This window comes from Falco peregrinus, chromosome 7 (assembly GCF_023634155.1).
Source record: "Falco peregrinus isolate bFalPer1 chromosome 7, bFalPer1.pri, whole genome shotgun sequence".
In the NCBI taxonomy this organism is placed as follows: domain Eukaryota; kingdom Metazoa; phylum Chordata; class Aves; order Falconiformes; family Falconidae; genus Falco; species Falco peregrinus.
In genome coordinates, this window is record NC_073727.1 from 7,219,938 (window position 1) to 7,239,110 (window position 19,173).

Below are 19,173 nucleotides of genomic sequence, written 5' to 3' on the forward strand. Positions count from 1 at the left end.
TCACTCGTGTCCCAGGATGGGATATTGCCCTGTCTCAGGTAGAGATGTATCTTAGAGTTGCTTTTCACAGCAGAGATAAAGTACTGAAAAAGCAGGATCCAAATTACCGCTGCTTAGAATGCTTTTCTGACTTGAATCCATGATGTTAGAAAGAACTCCAAATTAAAAAAACAGGTGCACTATGTCCAGAGGCATTTAGGTGCCTAATTGTCTATGAAAACAGTACAAGCTGTTGAAGACCTTGACAAATGTGATTATTCTTAAGGGGAGGTGGCACTCTCCTGCATACTCGCAGCTTCTCCTAAGCCATGACCAGGTATTGCCGCTGCCACCTATTCCACAGGCGGCTGAATTATCACGCGGATAAGCTATGTGCCAAACGCTCTGCATCACCAGTGGGATATCACGTTTTACGGCTCCCATTCGGCAAGATGGCTTTAAAGGGGAGTTATTAAGAAGCCACAAGTGGAATACTTGTGCAGAGTGACTATGGCATGGGTCCAGCTGCTGGGACTGAGGGAAGTCAAGACCAGGAGGCAGTCACCAAGGAGAGACCAATCCAAGGCTCCAGGTGGAAAGCATGCTCAGGAAAACAGAGAAACCAGGGCTATCCCAAACCGAAAAGCAAATCAAGAAATCAAAGAGCTTGTACTAAAAGCCTTGGTTAAAGCTGTGTTAGGACTAGAAGGAGGTCAGGCAGGTTAGCCAAGAGGTAGGAACCATGCAGAGCCAAAGGGGAAGCAAGGCAGTGAAAGCAGTTTGTGGGATTGCTCCCAGTGCCTGAATCAGAAAGATATGCCAGCCCTCAGCCAGTCCGGCTTTTCAGGACACGGACCCCCTAGGAGGGTATCAAGCCCAGCTCCTGCCTACAGAGCTTGGCTGCTTAGCAGGGGCTTGAGAGGGGAGGGTGCGTGCTAACCACACGGATGGTCGGTTTGTTCATCAGTGCGGATACGTCCGTTTACAAGCAGGGAAAACCCATATAACGGCATGACCAGCTCTCTCTGGTTTCTTTTTTTCCATCTTACAAAACTCTGGGGATCGGGTCTTGGGGCAGAATGATGCCGGGGTGTGTGGCGACTGTACCATCCCTCAGGCCTCCCTGGGCTCGGGGGCTGCGCTACAGCCCTTCGTGCTCTGCAGGCACTCCTGCCAGATGTGTTCACAGATGAAGACAGCTCTGTGTTCAGGGCTGCAAAGCAGAACCGAATTTCTGGGATGGCGGTGACAAAGATACGGTCCTTGCTGTGAAGGAGATGGGCACCAGTTGTTTGTGTTTCGTCTCAGTGTGAGACAAAAGGCACGGATTACAGCCATTCCTGAAGCGTAGCCACATCAGAAGTAGAACGTAGTCATGAAATCTGTAGATTAAAAATAGGTATATGCTTCAACAGCTTGCTGAATTAATGGCTCTGTAATTGCCAGGGGCCATTAGGAGGTTAGGCTGCTAGTTTAAGTACAGAATACGATAGGAGTCAGGCACCCACACCAGCAGAAAGATGCAGCAATAACAACATGAATCTGCTTTATACTGATACTGCTAGGTAACTGCTATCTGCAGCATATAACTACTGGAGTTTTAAAAGTCAAAACAAAACCCACCACCTAACTAAAGTATTTTTATTCGCATAAAATTCTAGTTGTAGACCAGAGCAAAGGATAAACATGCTGTGTCTTTCTATGTATTTTCTATGACAGATCAACACCCTTTGCAGTTCTCATTAACCAAAGTGTAAAAAAAAAAAAAAAAAAAAGAAAAACAAAAAGTTGTTTTGAATCGAAAATATCTCAGTTAGCCTTACTACTAGATGTGTGGAAGGAATATGTGTGAAAAACAAACACTGACCAAATAGAAAACGTAACATTCCTGTTTTAAACATCAGGCATGTAATGAGAAAATAAAAATTATTTATGAAGTCAAACGACTTTTAAATCTTTAAATTCCCCACATACCTTCTAGGATTATAGTAACCTATGGAAGGTCATTATAGTTATAAGGGAAAAGATTAAATAAGCACTTAAGCAGACATAAATAAAACGGACAGGTTAAAAGCTATTAAATTGAACATGACTAGAGGGAAGCTTACCAGCGCTGTAAAGGAATCTGAACTAACACAGAAGGAAACAAACACCACGTTGAGAATGGCTGATGAGAAGTAGCAACACTGGAGATACAAAATCTTATGAAGTCCCAAGTCGTCTGTACAACAGAACGTTCTTGGGTTATGAGGAGGAGCACAAAGAATTTCTTAGAGGAAAACTTCTGTAGCAAGTTCAGAGCTTTTCCCCCAAAATAACACAAAGCAGGAGGTAAAATTTGTGTGACGATGGTAAGATAATAGAGTTGAAAACCAGTAGCTAGAAAGAGACCGAAGGGAGCAGCCTGCCATGGTGCTTGCTGCAGCAAGCGCTCAGCTGGGGGGCCGTACCCCTTCCTCCGCCCCAGCTATCCGTCTGTCAAGGGAGAAAAACGGGAGGCTGGCAAAAGGGCTTGAAAATGGAGCATGATTCAAGAGCTAGCATTCTTCCTAGGAAAAACGTCTGGGTGCAGGAAGGCACCACCATCCGAATTGGGAAATACTGGAGGGCAATCAGCCAGTCATTTGGATCAGGAGTGGGTGGGGAGAAATGTGCCCACTGTAGGGGTGTCAGGGGGTGCTGGAGATGCAGTGGCTGCTGTGCCTCCTGGGCCATGGCTGGAGATGTAGCTAGATTTCTAAACTAGTAATTTTGTTTCTCCATGGAAAAAATAAACAGGCAGAAGGAAAAACATACAATGAAAAAGAAACATGATTTATTCTTTTTAGTTACTCTTGTGTTCCAGAGGTGTAGCTCCACTGAATTCACCAAGGGATATTTTTGCTAATAAAGCTTTTAAAACGAGGGATGGATTATACTCCAAGTATGGATATTTCTAAATGTGTCTGGTTTTATGTATTTCTCAATATTTCTATTTTAATTTTTCTGACTTTTGCTTGAACAAAAAACAAAAACATAAACGTTTTTTAACTAGTTCTGTATGCCCAAAGAGACAGAAATATTCATGCTTTCTAGAGAATGAAAAATAGCATTCAATTTTGTGTCTATGTGGGAATTTAAAAACAGAATCAATTAAAAATGTTATGGAGGTTACCCTTTAAAAATGTACATGCTGCCGTCACGTGAAAGTATCTGTGCAACTCCATTCTCTGTATCAAATGCTACAGTCTGCCAAATCCAGATAAATGGTGGTTTTTAATGGCACCTGATGCACCAACAGGCATCGACGCTACTTAATTCAACAGCGTTAGTTAAATGCAGGTCATTGCATGAATTAAGAGTGCATCTGTTATAAGCGATCATTTTTCTCTCCCTAATTTTAATAAGGGATTTTGCCAACATGTTTACTGGAAATATTACATCTTCCCGTGCTGAGAAAAACCCATAGGGCTTATCTATTCGGTTCAGCTGTGTTCTTGTTCAAACAGGGGGTCGGTCACACCACGACTGAAAGCTTGCTGCTCTGCCCAGAGCCAGGTCCAAGGCTTTGACTCCGGCAGGTCTGCAGGAGGGAGAACCCTATTCCGCAGGCCACTGAAGTCACCCTGAGCGAAAGGAACACCGAGATCAAAGATACACCGAGGAATGGCAATCACAGAGGGAATAACCCCAGATTTGGGAAGAAGCGGCTTAGCATCCCGGTTTCATTTTCCATGTGTGCGGTGATCTGACGTGCAGTTACCCCATCAGGCCGGGAACCCAAACAGTGCCAGGCTAGCAAACTGCAAACAGCAAACTGCACGGTGCTGAGCACCGAAGGAATGCTGCGTCCTAGCTCAGGCTGAGCCCTCAGGTGATCAGGCGCTGCATGCTTTTGATTTTACCAGCTAGGGATATTTTATTCTTTTTTTAAACGTCCAGAGAACAAACGCGTCTGACTATTGAGCGTGACACGACATGTCACGACCTCCTAAAGTCGCGCGTCCTGCAGCCGGACGAGGAAGATGCGATCCCGGGTCAGATCCCGGGTGGGAATGTCCCTGCGTAAACAAAAGGCTGGGGCTTGGCGGTGGCGGCAGGGAGAAGGCGGCTGGGAGAAGGGCCGGGGGCCAGCTCTGCCCGGCGGGCTGCGGGGCCGGGGGCCGCCCGGCTGGAGCGGAGCGGCGCGGCGCGGCGCGGCGGGAGGCGGGCGGGGGCGGCGGGCGGGCGGGCTGGGGCAGCGCCGCGGCCCGGAGCCAATCGCGAGCTGCGGCTGGAGCCGCTCCCCGGGCAGCGCCGCCTGCGCGGAGACAGCGCCCAGCTCCCCCCGCCCGCACCCGGCGCCGCGCCGCGCTCGCCCGCGCCCCGCTCTGCCCACGGGGCGCCTATGGGCAGCTGCGGCCGCCCAGGGCTTCGCACCAGCGGCAGCGGGCGGCGACCGCCACCCCGCTTCATCAGCCCCGCGGAACGCAGCTGCAGACCCTTCCCCGCCTCCCTGCAGGTACGGGGCGGCCGGCGGCTCCGCCCGGCCCCGCTGCTCCCGCGGCTCCCTTCCTCCTCCTCTTACGCTCCGCCGCCCCTCCGCGGGCAGCGGTGCGGCGCGCAGGGCCCGCGGGCGGGCGCGGGGCGGTGACAGCGCGGGGTCGCCCCGCAGCACCTCCGCCCGCGGCCGCGCCACGCGTGGGAGCCCGTCCGCCGGGCCCCGCTCCGCGCCGGGCTCCGCACCCCTGCGCTCCCCGCTCCGCGCCGGGCTCCGCTTCCCTCCGGGCCCGGCTCTCCTCCGCGCTCCCCTCCGTGCCCGGCTCTGCTCCCGTCCGCTGCCCTCTCCGCGCCGAGCTCCGTTCCCTTCCGCGCCCCCCTCCCCGCCGGGCTCTCCTCCGCGCCCGGCTCCAATCTTCTCCGCGCCCGGGTTCCCCTCCCGGTTCCCTCCGCGCCCCGCTCCGCGCCGGGCTCCCCTGCCCCCCGTCCCGGCTCCGCTCCCCTCCGGGCTGCCCGGCCGCAGCGCTGGCGGCGGGGACCGGCCGTGCCCGCGGGGAGCTGCGCGGGCCGCGTAAGTAGCGGAGCGGGAACCGGCTGGCGGCAGCGCCCGGTGCCGGTGCTGGGCGCCCTCGGGCGTTACCGGGGTGGCACAGCCCGCGGGGTGCGGAGCGGCGCCCATCGCGGCTGCCGGCCGCCTCCCGGCACAGAACCGGGGGGTGGGGGGGAAATCACCTCGCGCATGGGACCTGTGCCCCTTTGTACCTTCCTCTCTTTGCTTTGGGTTAATGATGGTCTGTGATTATGAAACTCCACGAGGGATCAGCTGTGAGACGGAATCGGCTGCAGATTACTTAAAGTCATTACTTTAAGTCATGGGTTAGAAATCTATCAGTGTGCATATACGCGGCTTTGGGGTTTGGGTTTGGTGGCGTGTTGGTTGTGGTTTTTTTCCCCTTGCAAATGAGGATTATAATAATACAAACCCGTGTCTGTCTCACAAGGAGCTCCTGCTTGACTTTCTGCTAAAGCTAAGGAAATATTTGCACTTTCACAGGTCTTGCAGAATCGGAGTCACAGGTCTTATAAAAAATTGCAGTGGCATTTGGCTGAACGGCTCTTATTTTTAGCACACTATTGTGAAAGGGGTTATATAACTTTCAGTCGCCTTTTTGAGGACGAAATTAACAGCTTACAAGAATTTACACCCCCCCCCCCCCCTTTTTTTTTTTCCTCCAAAAGAGGAGAAATAAACTGAATGAAAGCCAAATGATTAGAGTCAGGTGAATGTCAACCTGACAAGTGACCATGACAGCGATTCTCTAGGAAAAGCCGCAGGTTAGGAATCCCCCCAGTCCTCCTGGGAATCACAAAGCAGCAGGTGCAAGACCAAGCGATGCCTGTGCGCAGCCCCAATTAGCAAGCTGGTTATCAGGCCGCTTCAAGGCTATTTCTTGCTAAACCAGGGAGGAATCAACATCGCGTCAGCATCTCGTCTTCCCACTGGTGCCAATACAATACAGATACTGTGTTCCCTTAGGGGATTAGTTTGTTGCTCGAACTCCAAGAAGTACGCACCGCCTGAAATATTTGCTTAGAAATGCCTGATGTGTTTTAATGCAGATGCTTCGCTTGCTCAACTTGGTGCTTAGTACTCAGGCTGGCCTTTCCTGATTGCTTTCCAAAAGTTAAGAAGAGTAGTGCTCTAAAGATTTTAAAGACATGCCCTGAGAAAATAATTGAAGTAAGGAACAGCAATCTCCTTATTATGGATGGCCAGAACATGAGCGTTTTGTCTCTGTATTTGGGCTCTGAGCAAGGGACCTCTCTCTTCTCACGTTCGTGGTCCTCATGAGCTGCCATCATCCAAGGTTTGCAGGGAAGTCCTGTGTTCTAAACATTTGTGCAGCTGAAGAGAACAGACCGATTTGCTAAGTCTCAGTGGTCTGATGAGTGAGAAACCTAGCAGGTAGAATTCTGCCTTCTCGCCTCTCTTGCCACTCGCTGTTGGTGCAGAGCTCTTGTGTGCAGGGAGGAGGTGCGTCTGGTCGCAGCGAGGTTTGCTCAGCCTTCCGTTGCAGCATGAGAAGTAAGTGCCAGGTGTGTCAGTGAAAGGCATCAGTAAGAGCCCTAGAAGGGTACCACAAAAGTAAATGCCATTAGCCCTAGATTTTTTTAGGGGATTGGTTTAGCTGACATTTTTGCTTTATGTTTGTCTTTCAAATTGCTGTCATGAAACATGGCTTTCAATGTAGAATAGGACAAAGGTATGAGAAGTTGAAGAATTAAACTCCGGAGATTTTTGTTTCGTTCTGTAGTATCAGTTCAGGGTAAACATTAGTATCTGAATTACCAGCTGAACTATATTGATAAATTGGAAGATACTTGGTTTCAGTGACCATTTGTCAACACTTATGAAAGTGTAAGTCACGCAGATCCAGATCATCCTCTTTTGTAATAAATACTTCAGTCCTGCTGTGGTTTTGCTTGATAAAATCGGTACCTGGTAAATTCCAGCTGCTCGATTTCATAGTTCTATACACTACTACTAAATTCACATCAAAATAATTCTAACTCAGGCATCAGAAACTGGTAAATTCCAATTTGGAATTGGTAAATTGGAATGTACCGGTTTCTGATGCTTGAGTTAGAATTTTTTCAATGAGTAGTTCAAGTCACTGCAGATTTACTGACATCCGGAGCGTCTCTTGAAGAGCAGCACAAAAAGGGCTTTTGCTCCACATTCACAGATGCTCATGGGTGTGGTTGTGCATTGACATCAGTGTTGTGATTTGTCTCAGGAGTGTACTTTTGATGCCAGTCTTCCAGCTGTTGCCACTCCATCTCCATATACCTCACGGTGGGCCAGCTGGATTCCTTTAGGATGACTCTAAACTGGAAGATGTGCTTGTGTCCATTGCTGGAAATCCGTGAGACCAGAGCTAGCCTGAAGTAAAACGCTATAAAGTGCATATAGTGTCTTCCACGCTTCAGTGTTTTGCTCTGCGTGCTGCAGTCGGGCTGTGCTGGCTGCTAACATAGGCGCAGTCTGTTTGCAGCAGACTAGTACCGATGCACCACGCCACTGGAAGCCAATACTAACCATTTTTCCCAGGGGTGGGAGCTAGTCCCTGCTGCTTGCACCACTGCCTACACGTGTTACCAAAAAAACCCTCCTGGCTCAGCAGGAGACCACAACCCTGCACCAGACTCTGGCTGCCCTCCGTGCATATACACATACTGAGATCTCTTCAGTTCTAAATGATGGTGGCTATTTTATATTTATTTTTTATAGTCTGGCATGTGATGGCATCCTACATTTTGAGTGGGAGCTTTGGCGATTGCAGACGTGTGCTTGTCTGCTGAGTGGGAGCCCAGCGGCTGGGTTTAGGAAGGGACAACTGGAGCTTCTTGGTTGTTTCCCTCTCACTGGCTGTAGCACTTCCGCGTGTAAAGGTTTGCAAGGCTGTGTTTATGTTCCTCATTGCGTTTGGCAGCGGAGAGAAATGTTGGACTGAAACTTAAAAACTGTCATTTAGAAGTGCCGTGCTCCCCTGGTGCAGCATGGCGGCTGATGATCCGGGAGGCATCCGGAGGAGCGCTTTGGAGAAGGTCCCGCCTGTGGTGGCAGGTCCTGGTCACAGCACATGATGGGAAACACATGCTGGCCCTGGAGCCAGTTGCCCAGGCAGGTGGGAATGTGCGATGCCCGAGGAGATGTGAAACATCCACTTAAAACTTGAAGCTTCTGATTAAAACATGTGAAAACACTTTTTTTTTTTTTCTGCAGTTTTTTGCTTTAAAGTGGATAAATTTTCCATTCTCTGTTGTTTGGTGATTTGGCTGGCATTTTACAGTTCCACGCTTTTTCTTCAGTTTGCGTCTTTGGGGAAAACTATTTTAAATAGAAAAATGATTCAGTTAATGATAAATGGTTATCTTTTATATGAAAGCATTTCTAACTGGAAAATAAATTATTGGAGCAGTTAGGGATCAGATCCTTTTTACTCAGTAACAGAAGGTGGTCGTCATTGCTGCAAAACCTGGGCTTCTCACAGATTCTGGAGTTTTACACACGTTTTCCACAGGGTCATGGTGGAAATTGTAGGGTTTTGTGTATAGCATGAAAGATGCAAAGATCCTCCTTGGTCCGCAACACTGTGCCTGCTCCAAGACTGCTTTTGGATCGCAGAAAATGTTGTGCTGTTTGGAGCAACAGAAACTGAAAAACGAGGGAGCTTCTCCTTCCCAGGTGACTGTATTTTTATTGCTAGAGGTTGTCTACTCCAAACGTCATTCCAAGGCATAGCTGCTTTGTGGGCTGAAGTGTAGATTTTAACATGAATTGTGTAGATTATGGATACGTCACCTGAAACCGTGGTATTCCTTGTTCTCAGTGCATTAAGCCATTTGTTATCATTTTTAGAGAAGATTTCTGAAACCCACTGCAGAAAGGGAAACAGACATTAAGAATCTGTCTTGCTGCGGGATGTTAAAACAGAGAGCGATCTGTCTTTCACTATCTGGTGTGATACAATCATGGCAACTTCAGTTGTTACTTTTGTCAAAAAGTCATCTTACAGCATCTACTTTTCACATTCTGTTTTGCTTTTTCTTCTTCTGGGCATATGAGATTCTGTATTTTTTTTTTTTTTTCTTTGTCGCTGTCTACATAATATCTGTAAGAGTTATAGTGGCGTATTTTAGATTAGTCATAAAACCAAGGGGGATTTACTAAGGTCAGTGTTTCGTAGGGGCTACATTGCCGTATTAGAATTAGTTATACTGTAAACATATGTTGTGTATAGAAATATGCATGCTACTGTCTTTACTAAAAGCTCCTTTATAGAAAGGGAAAGCTAAATTTATCTCTCATTCCAGACAGTTTAAAAGTCATTATTGTTTAGGAAGTGAGTATTTTAAGAAACTGTAATTTGTAATGAAGTTAAGAGGGAATTAAAACTGCGATACATGCAAATACAAGAACTCTTGTAAAGATTTAATTTCTGCCTATTTCGCATTAAGGAAGCGGGAGAAGTAAAGTACACTGGGAAAGGAAAATATCTTATTTACCTTCCAAATTTCATTTTGGAACTAGTTTTTATTGAGTGTGATGGGCAATGCACAAATGCAGCAGCAGGCCATGGATTTAACAGCAATAAATCTTAAAAAAATTCCTGAATTTTTAACTTCTCTTAAAACTTGAGAACAGCATTTGTACAGCTCATGCAGAACGCGTTGTTGACCTTGTCTTGTACAAACACTTGCTACAGTTGGAAAACTGTATGGAGCTGGTGCTACAAGTGAACTAGCTGCCCTTCTTTGTTTGTGTGCAGTTTTGTGGATTCCAGCTGTGTCTAGTCTACCCTATTACTCTGCTTAAGTGCTGGTATGATGATGCTAAATAGCCTGATATTCTACAGTAGTGCTAACAAAAAAACCCGAACAGCATTGTAAAAATTCTGCATGACCGTTTCTGGCATGAAACTACAGGATTTTTCCTGGTGCAAATCTCAAACCTAATCTCATTTCCAGTCAGGCCAAAACACTAGTTTGGCTTACAGTGAAGCGGTATCCTGCCCATAAATCTGGCCAGTCTCCATACAGATAACATCTGGAAAGTTGTCCTTTAAAAATATGTGGGAGAGCTTGGGACAGGGTTTAAATAGTGGGTCAGAGCTTCTATCCAAAATGAAAACATCCCAGCTCTCAGATGTGAGACATCCTTGCTCTAGGCATGTTTTTTGTTATGATCTGTCTATCGTTTGTCAGTTCTCGTTCTGTCAACGTGATTTGGAGCTCAGTGTCCTTTGTGAGGAGCAAGAGGAGGTTGACGGGCAGAGAGGAAGGGGAATACATGAACATGGTGCATCACTTAATGGATACATCCAGTAAAGTCTCTTTATTAAGAGAGAGATGATTATCACTTGTATTTCCATTTAATTTGTTCTCTGGCTGACACCTTTCAGATCACTATACACGATGGCTTTATAATAAACGTGTTTGTTGACTTTGGTCTATATTCTTCATTAATGAAGCCCATGGAAACCTTGCCTGATCCTTCAGTGAGAACAGCTTTTTCCAAGATGGTCTTAAAAGTGAATATTTAGAAACTGAAAGAAATTATAGGCAACTTGGGATCTGTGTAGGGAAGGGTTGTTGATCTGCTTCTCTAATACTCCATTCGGTACTGAAACTGTGCCTTAAGTGATGTCGTAGCCCAGAACTTGTGACTTCTTCAGGGTATCTGAAGCTGAAGATTCAAATGTCACATAAACTTTTAGGAAAATGTATCACATTATTAAAAAATCACAGAAGATATGTGAAAATTTGTTTTATGTAATAACCCTTTTTCTATAGGAACCCTGAAGCAAGCAAGACAAATTCACGTAGTTGGAAGCTGAGCTAGTTTCTGTCATCTGAGACTCTCTTGCTTTCAGGTTCCCCAAGTCCCTTCAGTCACTTACACGAAGGTATTCAACAGCTCAATCCAAATTATTTTTTTAAAATGTAAGACAAACCCCACTTTTGTCTACCATAAATTACTCCCAAATGAAGAGAAGTTTTAAATACAAATTGTACCATAATAAATGCCATTTGGTTTTCCTTTTTTTTTTTTTTTTTTTTTTTAAAGCAGAAAAAAAGTTGCCTGCACTTGATGTTTTTCTTCTTGAAGGAGCACTGACAAAGCTCCTTCATGAGCTACAGTCTACTATTTTCTGAATTCTACATCCAAAGTGCCAGTTGCTTTATTCTTCAACTCAGGTAGACTAGTTCCAACTAGAACAATATTTTTATGTTGGTGTTTCAATAGCTGACTTGAAAAGTGTGATACATGCAAACATGATTTGGTGTACCTATCAGAAATTGCCAGTCTTCTCCTTATATAAATAGTCTTGTTTTTTTCAGTATAAAATCCAGTATTTTAGAAAACTGAAGTTTCTTTGGAAACAAGTTTATTTTGTCATTCCAAGTTGAGCCTAGTTCTTTTCTGGACATCTCTAAGGTTTCTTTAAAAGAAGGATATGATATTACAGGAAGAATGTTACTCTTGTTTGCCAGAGAGCTGTACTATGTTTACTATAGTAAGATTAAAGGAAATTTGAAAGTCAACGCTAGCTCAGTGGGAAACTGATAAACACACGTTGTACTTGCAGGAACACTCTGCCCAGTAGTATTAGGAAATTTATCACTATTTATTTAGCAGTTCAGACTTTATCCGACAAATAGATTTGCTGTCCATTTAGAACTATGCCAGATGCTGAAAGACTTAACATTATGGATGTGATTTGCGGAATCTGCACTATTATCCTGGCATAGTGATCTCATGCGGCTTGGGATTGGGACTCTCATACCTTACGCTCTCAAAAGAAGGAGCCTGTAGCTTATGGATCCTGTTGCTTTCCAAAGCCTGTGGTTTGATTCCTGGCACTCCTGGTTAGGTCAACTATTATAGCCACAGTCATAAACAGTGATTTTCAGAATCTGAGCGAGCTAGACAAGGGTGTAGCTCCTTGGAAACATTGTTCTGGAAGAGGCAAACCCAGCAATGTCTCTGGATCCATATCTGGTATTGGCAGGCTCTGCTGTTGAGATGCAATGGCAGTCCAGACTCGTATTTACTAATGTTTGTTTATTTGTGCCTTGGCCAATGTTTTAACTAGAGAGTGAATTCTGGAGAAGGAAAAGGCCACAGGGATGACTTTCCATTCCCGAGTACGTGTTAAGAGGTCATTTTTACATGGACTCAAATGCTGCTTACAAATCAGTAAGATAGAATAAAGTAATTTTGCTGTGAAATGCATGCAGGATTTTATTTTTATTTTTATTTTTTAGTACATATCAAGAGTAGATGGGAATGCATAATCACAGTGCAATTAATAAGCTACTATTGTAAATGTTTTCGTCCCCTCCAAAATGGCAGATACCTTACAAAAGCAGGCAGCTAATCACTGTGTCCTTCTGAGCGCCAGAAAGGGCCAGTGGACTGTTCCCACCATGTGTTGGTGATTAGTAGGAACTGCAGGAAGGAGTCAGTATTGGTTATGGAAGCTACTGCTGGGAGCTCTTCATGCCGTGTACGCTGATACAGTTATTAGATACATAGGTGGTTAGGGAAATTAGTTGATTTCTAAGCTGCTCTCAGCTTTGAACTGTCTTAGAAAGGAGCCTAAAAAGCAAGGTTCACTCTTTGTATGAAATTTATGGGCTTGTGTGCTATCTGTGAACTCGCCCCAAAATACTCATTTTTTTCTGCTGTTCACGTAAGATGTGAATGTGAGCTGCTAATCTGCTTTGAGATATTGCAAGTCTGAAGAAATCTGTCTCGTCCTGTTCGACACACTTGTGCTGAGGAGGAATAATCTCATTTCTCCCGTGTTCCTCTCCTACCCAAAATGATCTTTAAAGGTCTGTGGATTCACTGGGAACGACCTTTGCCAGCCAGCTTAGGTATCATTTCATTGCAGTCCATGCCTCTACTGTAATTGTGCCCGTAGTACTGTCCAGCGTGTTGTGGAGTCTCCGAGACTGCCAGCAACCATGGGAATTTTCACTTTGGTTTTAGGTGGTCCGTTCAGCCAGTGGAAGTGCAAATGCATGGGTGAGAAATCCCTACCGAGGGTTTCCCGTCTTGAGGGAGACTGCTGTGTGTCTGGCTCCATTGGCAGTCCAGGCTTCAGGTCGTGGTGGGGCTGAGTTCTTCTGCAGGTCTGGCCTGGCAACTTCAGCTGCAGATTGGATTTTTTGGTTTTCTTCTTGCTTTTCATTAATTAAAACAGAATAATGCCTATCTGAACTCTTTTGCTTAGCTTCATCCCCGTAGATAGAGTGCTGGCAGTTAGCTTTGTTGTATACAAACTAGCTCAAGGCTGCGGCAAGTTGCCAGTTAATCTCCCCACTCGGACACCAGCTTCATTTACTCATATAAATAACTGGGTAACAGTCAAATGTGATTGACTTAAGCTGTTACTTTTTCTGACTGTGTAAAATATAGGGAGCTTGAGATGCTAATGATGAGCTTGTTATTTTTTTCCCCATACTGAAATTTAGTTGTATTTGGTGAGAATATTGAAATGGATTTGTCACTGTATTTGTCACGGGTTTAGGTTTATCTTTACTGTTTACAGGACAATGCAAAATTAGTTGGTTTTTATTGCCCTATTAGAATATGCATGGTTAGATTTATATTATTTAAAGAGAGGCTTAATTTCTCAATAAAAGTGAATTGTAATTTAGGATGCTTTAGTTATGAAGTGCTCCAAATCGGATTTTTTTTTTTTCCCCCCAAGATACTTATTTTTCTTTTAAGAACATTTGACAACTGGCTTATTTTACCATGATTGAGGCTGATGCCTTAATTTGGGCACCAAATGCACTATAACTTTTGAACTTCTAGGTGCATGATACAAACTACTGACATACAGCAGTGAGTCGAATAGCAATGCTGGTGGGATTTCGGGGGTGAGAGTGATGCTTCAGTTTTGCTTGTGAATAAGTACTGTGTTCTTGCTAATTGTAAACCTTTCCTAAAGCTTCTGTGGCAGTCTTTTGCTTTCATTGCATGACCAATGTCTTTGAGATGACAGAATCTAATAGTCTCTTAGAAGTGTTAATGGTTCAGTCAGCATTCCTGCTTTGTTGCACTGCAGGTGGTGTCACATTTGCTAGGCATAGGTCTGAACTTGTGCTGAAAGGGTCATCCTGCCCTTGGCTCTGCTGCTGGCCACTAGGTTGTGTCTTAACTTCTGTTACACGCTTTCTTTGTGCCGTCTGGCACGTCTAAAATGGTACACTCGACATCTGTGGGAAACCGGCTCAGAAATTGCGCGGTGTGAATGTTGACATCAGTGTGCAGAACGCTGTATATCCTCCAGCTGACAGTGTCCGTAGGTGTGGACTCCTTGCATGGCGTCTTGAAAACCTCGTTAGTACTGGGTGGCCTTAGTAGTGTAGATGGGCAGGCTCAGTTGCTAAGAGTAGATGATCTTTGAATAAGGTTGTTAAATGTGAGAGGCAGCCCAAAGATCAGCAGTCCCAGATTGGACAATGACATGGGCTAACAGGGATGCTGAGACACTGGAACAGGTTGTCCAGAGCAGCTGTGTATGTCCTATGACTGGAGGTCTTCAACGTTGGGTTGGACGGGGCTTTGAGCAACCTCATCTGTTGAAAAATGTCCCTGCAAGGAGGTTGGACTGGGTGGTCTTTAAAGGTGCCTTCCAACTCAAACCGTTCCGTGATTCTGTGATTGTATAATGAATGCTGTCATTGTTTGAACAGGACCTTATGGGTGGCTTTATGGGCTGTAAAAACTGTTACTGTCATTGAACACTGTTTTGTTTGTTTCTGTTTTTTTTTTTTTTTTTTTAAAGCATTAAAGGCTAAAATGCTTCTATTATAAAATGCTTATTACAGTGCGATACGCATGTATGTAAGCAAATACAAACAGTATGTAAAAGAGGTGACCATGGCCTTATGTGTAGATGCAAAAAAAAAAATAATGATGTTTTGCTTTACTGCAAAGCCTATAAGGATGTGAATTCTAATGCAGATTTGCACACACTGGATTAAATTAATTCCTGCACAGAGGAGTAGAACAGCGTATTACTTCAAGGCAATGTAAAAATACTTTTATACTTTAAAAAAAAAAAGAAGGTAGTGTTAACTGTGCCTTCTGTACAGTGGGAATTTCTGCCCATTTCTGCTATCTTCATTATTTAACATTTCTAACCTGGAACATCCAAAGCTTTTGTTTATGCTTTGCTCAAGGTTATCTACAGCTGTAAAAGAAAAGGGATGACAACAGCTAATTGCCTTTGCACTTTTCTCTTTTGAAAGCAGTGTATCTAAACCCAAGTACTGCAAAGTAGGGAGGAGAGGATTTGCTTCTGATGAACTGAATTATTCCATAAATAGGTTGTTCTGGAACATTTCACTTATACTTCATGTAATTTTGGGGGGTGTTTTCAATTAACATCATATTTAAATGGTAACTTTAAAAACAGCTATGTAAATACTTAGCGTTTATGATAAAAATAATGTAATTTTTTCTGGAGTTATTCCATCGGTTTTTCTGACTTGCATATATTACAAAGGTTAGAATTAATTGCAAATTTGAGTTAAGCTAGCCTTAGGTACTTTGAGATACTGAGATACCCTACCAAAGATACGTCCACTGAAGAGTTGACATTAACACTTCTGAACTTCATTCTTTAAGAGTCACCTTATTTATAGCAAGATAAATGCACTTTCAGCTCTAATTGCACAGAGCAGCAAAAACATTCTTTGGATAGCCTAAGTATTCTAAAATATATCTGATCTGGGAAACCTCAGAGGATCTATTTATTCAAGAAGTTATGAAAATTTAAGGGATGTATACTTACAGCCTGGATTTCAGAATATACAACTCCTGCTTGCACATTTTAGGAGGTATCTTAATTTCTTTTAATGAAATAGAAGGTTTTAAACATCATAAGCTGTATTTTCAAAGAGTTTATAGGACAGATATCATGCCATGCCATGAAGTATATTCAAGAAGACAATCCAAACAGGTTAATGCTTTTATGTAACTGAAAAAGAGAAAAATGCAAATAGTGATGGAGCTGAAAAGTGAGTTAAGGTTTTCTGTGGTCTGTCAGCTTGAACTACACATTAGAGTCCAAACTGTTCGTGGCTTCAGAGTGTGTGTGTGTGTGTGTGTGGTGGTGGTGGTGTGTTCAGCAACCCTTTTTTTTTTTTTTTTTTTTTTTAATTACCTTTAGGATATTTTTTATGCAGTACGTACTCTTCCCCTCACTCTTTTGCTGTTTCACTGTTTAAAAATATTTTTTAACTGGAAATGTAACCCATTTCCTAAGATATACTTACAAAGTGCATCTTTACTGTAAGGTGCCTGGCTGTAAGCTAACGATCTCTTAGGATATAATCCTTTTCTAGGAGTTACATACAACTTGCTGTGCTTAAGGCTTTTCATTAAGCAGTCAGATGGGTTCTGTTGCTCCATAGGTTTCCTTGGTGAAGCATGTGTGGGGGAACCCATGTCAAACTGCTACTAGATCTTATATTGTGCAACCTTTGCAAGTATTCATTGCATCTTAACTCTTGAGATACAATTACTTATTCGCTATTGATTTCTCTTTGAGGGATGATTTACTTTGTCACTACTTAGTCACCTTCATGAGATGTTGAGACAGCAGGCTCTCTCCAAATCACCTTGTGGCACACAGCTGGTTGCCTGGTGCAACGTTGTAGTCAGGGGTCTGCAGAAGGAATGGGCTGGAGAAAAGGGAGAAAGGGAAACGTTGGCATGTTTTTGAGTCTGAGCTTAAGGCAGCAGCTATTGGTATCTGCGAAGAGGAGGGTTGTACTTTTGTAGTTTTGGCTTGCTTGTGTTCATTGGGCTGCTCTGCGGGATATACTAGGGGTGTAGGGAGCGAAAAGCTAAGTGTTTAGCCTTTTTTTTTTTTTTTTCTTTCACTCTTTTTGCCCAGAGGTTTGTGTTGTTTTGCCCCACTACAAAAATCACAAATCAAGAACCACTGTGACATTGCCACTCGTGAGAAGGGTCACCTTCTCATATCAGCTTACCCTTTACTTACAATATGCATCTTAGCCCAACCTTGCATCTACATGTGACTTGCAATAAAACCTTGGCAAATGCAAAAGTTAATGAAAGGAGCATTTTGCTTTTACTCTAGATGTTTCAGCATGATCTCTGAGTAACTTAAGAAGAATTGAAATGTATCTGGCCCCTCTGGCGCTGCTTAAATACACAGAGGTTAAAAGTAGCCTTTGCCTTCTTTCCTTCCACCTATTTTCACTATGTAGAAGACTGGCCTATGGTGAAGGTCAAATGAATTCTACAAATAACACTGTCTAGAGTGCTAGTTTGGGAACATGGAGCCACAAACTTTTTGTTTCATGGTGGGCAACTCAGCTGAAACCTGTGTCTTAAGAGTGCTTAGACTTTCCTCTGCTTAGCATTACAAAGACAAAGAATGTTGCAGGGTCCTGGCTCAGTGTGTGAAGCTGTGAAGAGAGATTAAGCTGACAGGAGTCTGGACTTGCTAAGTCTTGCAGGGAAGCAGGAGAGTACTAGCTAAGGTAAACTCTTTAGTGGTGACCTGCCTAGATGTCTTCCAAACAAACTGAAAGTGCTCGGTGGACCGAGCTGCAAAGTATTATGGAAGTGCGAGTTCTGATTTTCCAAAGCAGCTGGTTTTAAGTGTGGAAATGAGCAACCTAAATAATTCAGTAGAAACGTCACCGTAAGGGCTGTTGAAGAACATAAAAATTAGATGACTGGCATCAGGGATTCCCACAGGTGAGGCAGGCACCTGTATTCCTTGTGGTGTCAATAGGGAGAATTTGGGGTTTAGGCTTATGGTGTACACCAGTCAGTGTGGCAAGGTGGGGAATTAATTAAACTTCAGGTAATACTGAATACTGAATGTTTCCAGACCCCTGCCTCACATGAGTGCAGGCTCTGACAGAGGTGCTGGGGGTAAAAAAGGGGAAAGAAAGTTAAGCAATGCTGTGAGATGCTTCTTAGTGTTCCAGTCTTTGGATGTATCTGCTGAGATGTTCCCTCTGTAAGGAAAAAGGTGCAGCTGAAGGCTGAGGAGGATCATTATGAGGGTTGAATGCATAGGTTAAGTTACACTCTGGAACTAAAGGTGATAAAATCCTCAGAGCTATAAGAAGATGTAATTAGATCCAAAGTACAGCTAGCACATTTTACCCCCTCCCCTGTACTGCCAAACCCTTACGTAGGGAATGGCCCCTGGTGCCAGTAGCCAGAATGTCACAGTTCAGAGCTGGTGAGCCTTTCCGAGGCCGCTGGGATTTCCCGGATGCTTTTGAGGGTCACTGAACATGATTTTACTTTAAGATGAGAAAGTCCTGTATAACAACCAATTTTACGAGTCCAAAGTTCAGCTGGGAGCCGAGCACACAAAGCAACACAGATACGGAATTCTTCATTGATACTGTATTAGCATTGCATGAGGAGAGATTAGGATCAGCCCTTCTTTGCTTAAATGATTTGCCTGGTACAGCCAACTGGCACTAACTCCGTGCTTCCAGCCAGGAGGTGGACCAAACAAGACACTTGTGTTATGAAGCCTGCAATTAATGCACACGTTGGGGGAAAGCCACCGTTTGTTTTAGAAAAACAGTTCTTTGTCACCGCCGCCGAAACTGAACCTGATGACTTCAGATGGTCTGGTATCTCTGAAGTAAACATTAATCAGATCTTAATTTGGTTCAAGCCGGCAGTGTAAGTCAGTTGGGTATGGGGTGATTCCAATTACACTTCCATATGTCTTGCTTTAGAATATATGGCAGTCATGCAGTGAAAAACTTCTCATTTCTTTACATCCCGCCCCCCCCCCCAAAAAAAAAAAAAACCCAAAAAAAAGACAAAAAGTATTACAGCTCCTTCTCCCTCTTCACTGACCTCAATGTTTTACCTACAATGCTCCTTCCTTACATTCTCACTAGATGCTAATACTTCAGGTTGTGAAAAAGAGAACATGAGGAGCTCATTAACTGTGGTGTGTTGATACTTAACTATTGTAGGCACAAACTTCTTAGAAAGGCAGGTAGTGGGAGACTGATCTGTTCTTGGATGTCCCATGTGAGCCTGCTAAATTGCAAAAGCAAGAAAAAGCAGAAAAGTTGGGGTTACCACTGGCTTACAGCATGTTGCTGGCCTGGACATCTTTAAAAAGAGGGAAA

At 44.2% G+C, this 19,173-nt stretch overlaps 1 protein-coding gene across 4 annotated transcripts in view; it reads left to right on the forward strand.

Annotated features, from left to right (window-relative positions):
• Positions 1-3,458: 3,458 nt before the first annotated feature.
• GREM2 (gremlin 2, DAN family BMP antagonist) overlaps positions 3,459-19,173 on the forward strand; it is a 41,025-nt gene continuing 25,310 nt past the window's right edge. For 2 of the 4 annotated variants that reach the window (XM_055811026.1, XM_055811027.1), the window contains exon 1: positions 4,279-4,459. The gene's annotated coding sequence lies outside the window, so the exon portion shown is untranslated. Of the gene's footprint in view, positions 3,833-4,278; positions 4,460-19,173 lie in introns of those variants that run through there. The other 2 variants (XM_005239132.3, XM_027789127.2) reach the window with 2 other exon arrangements.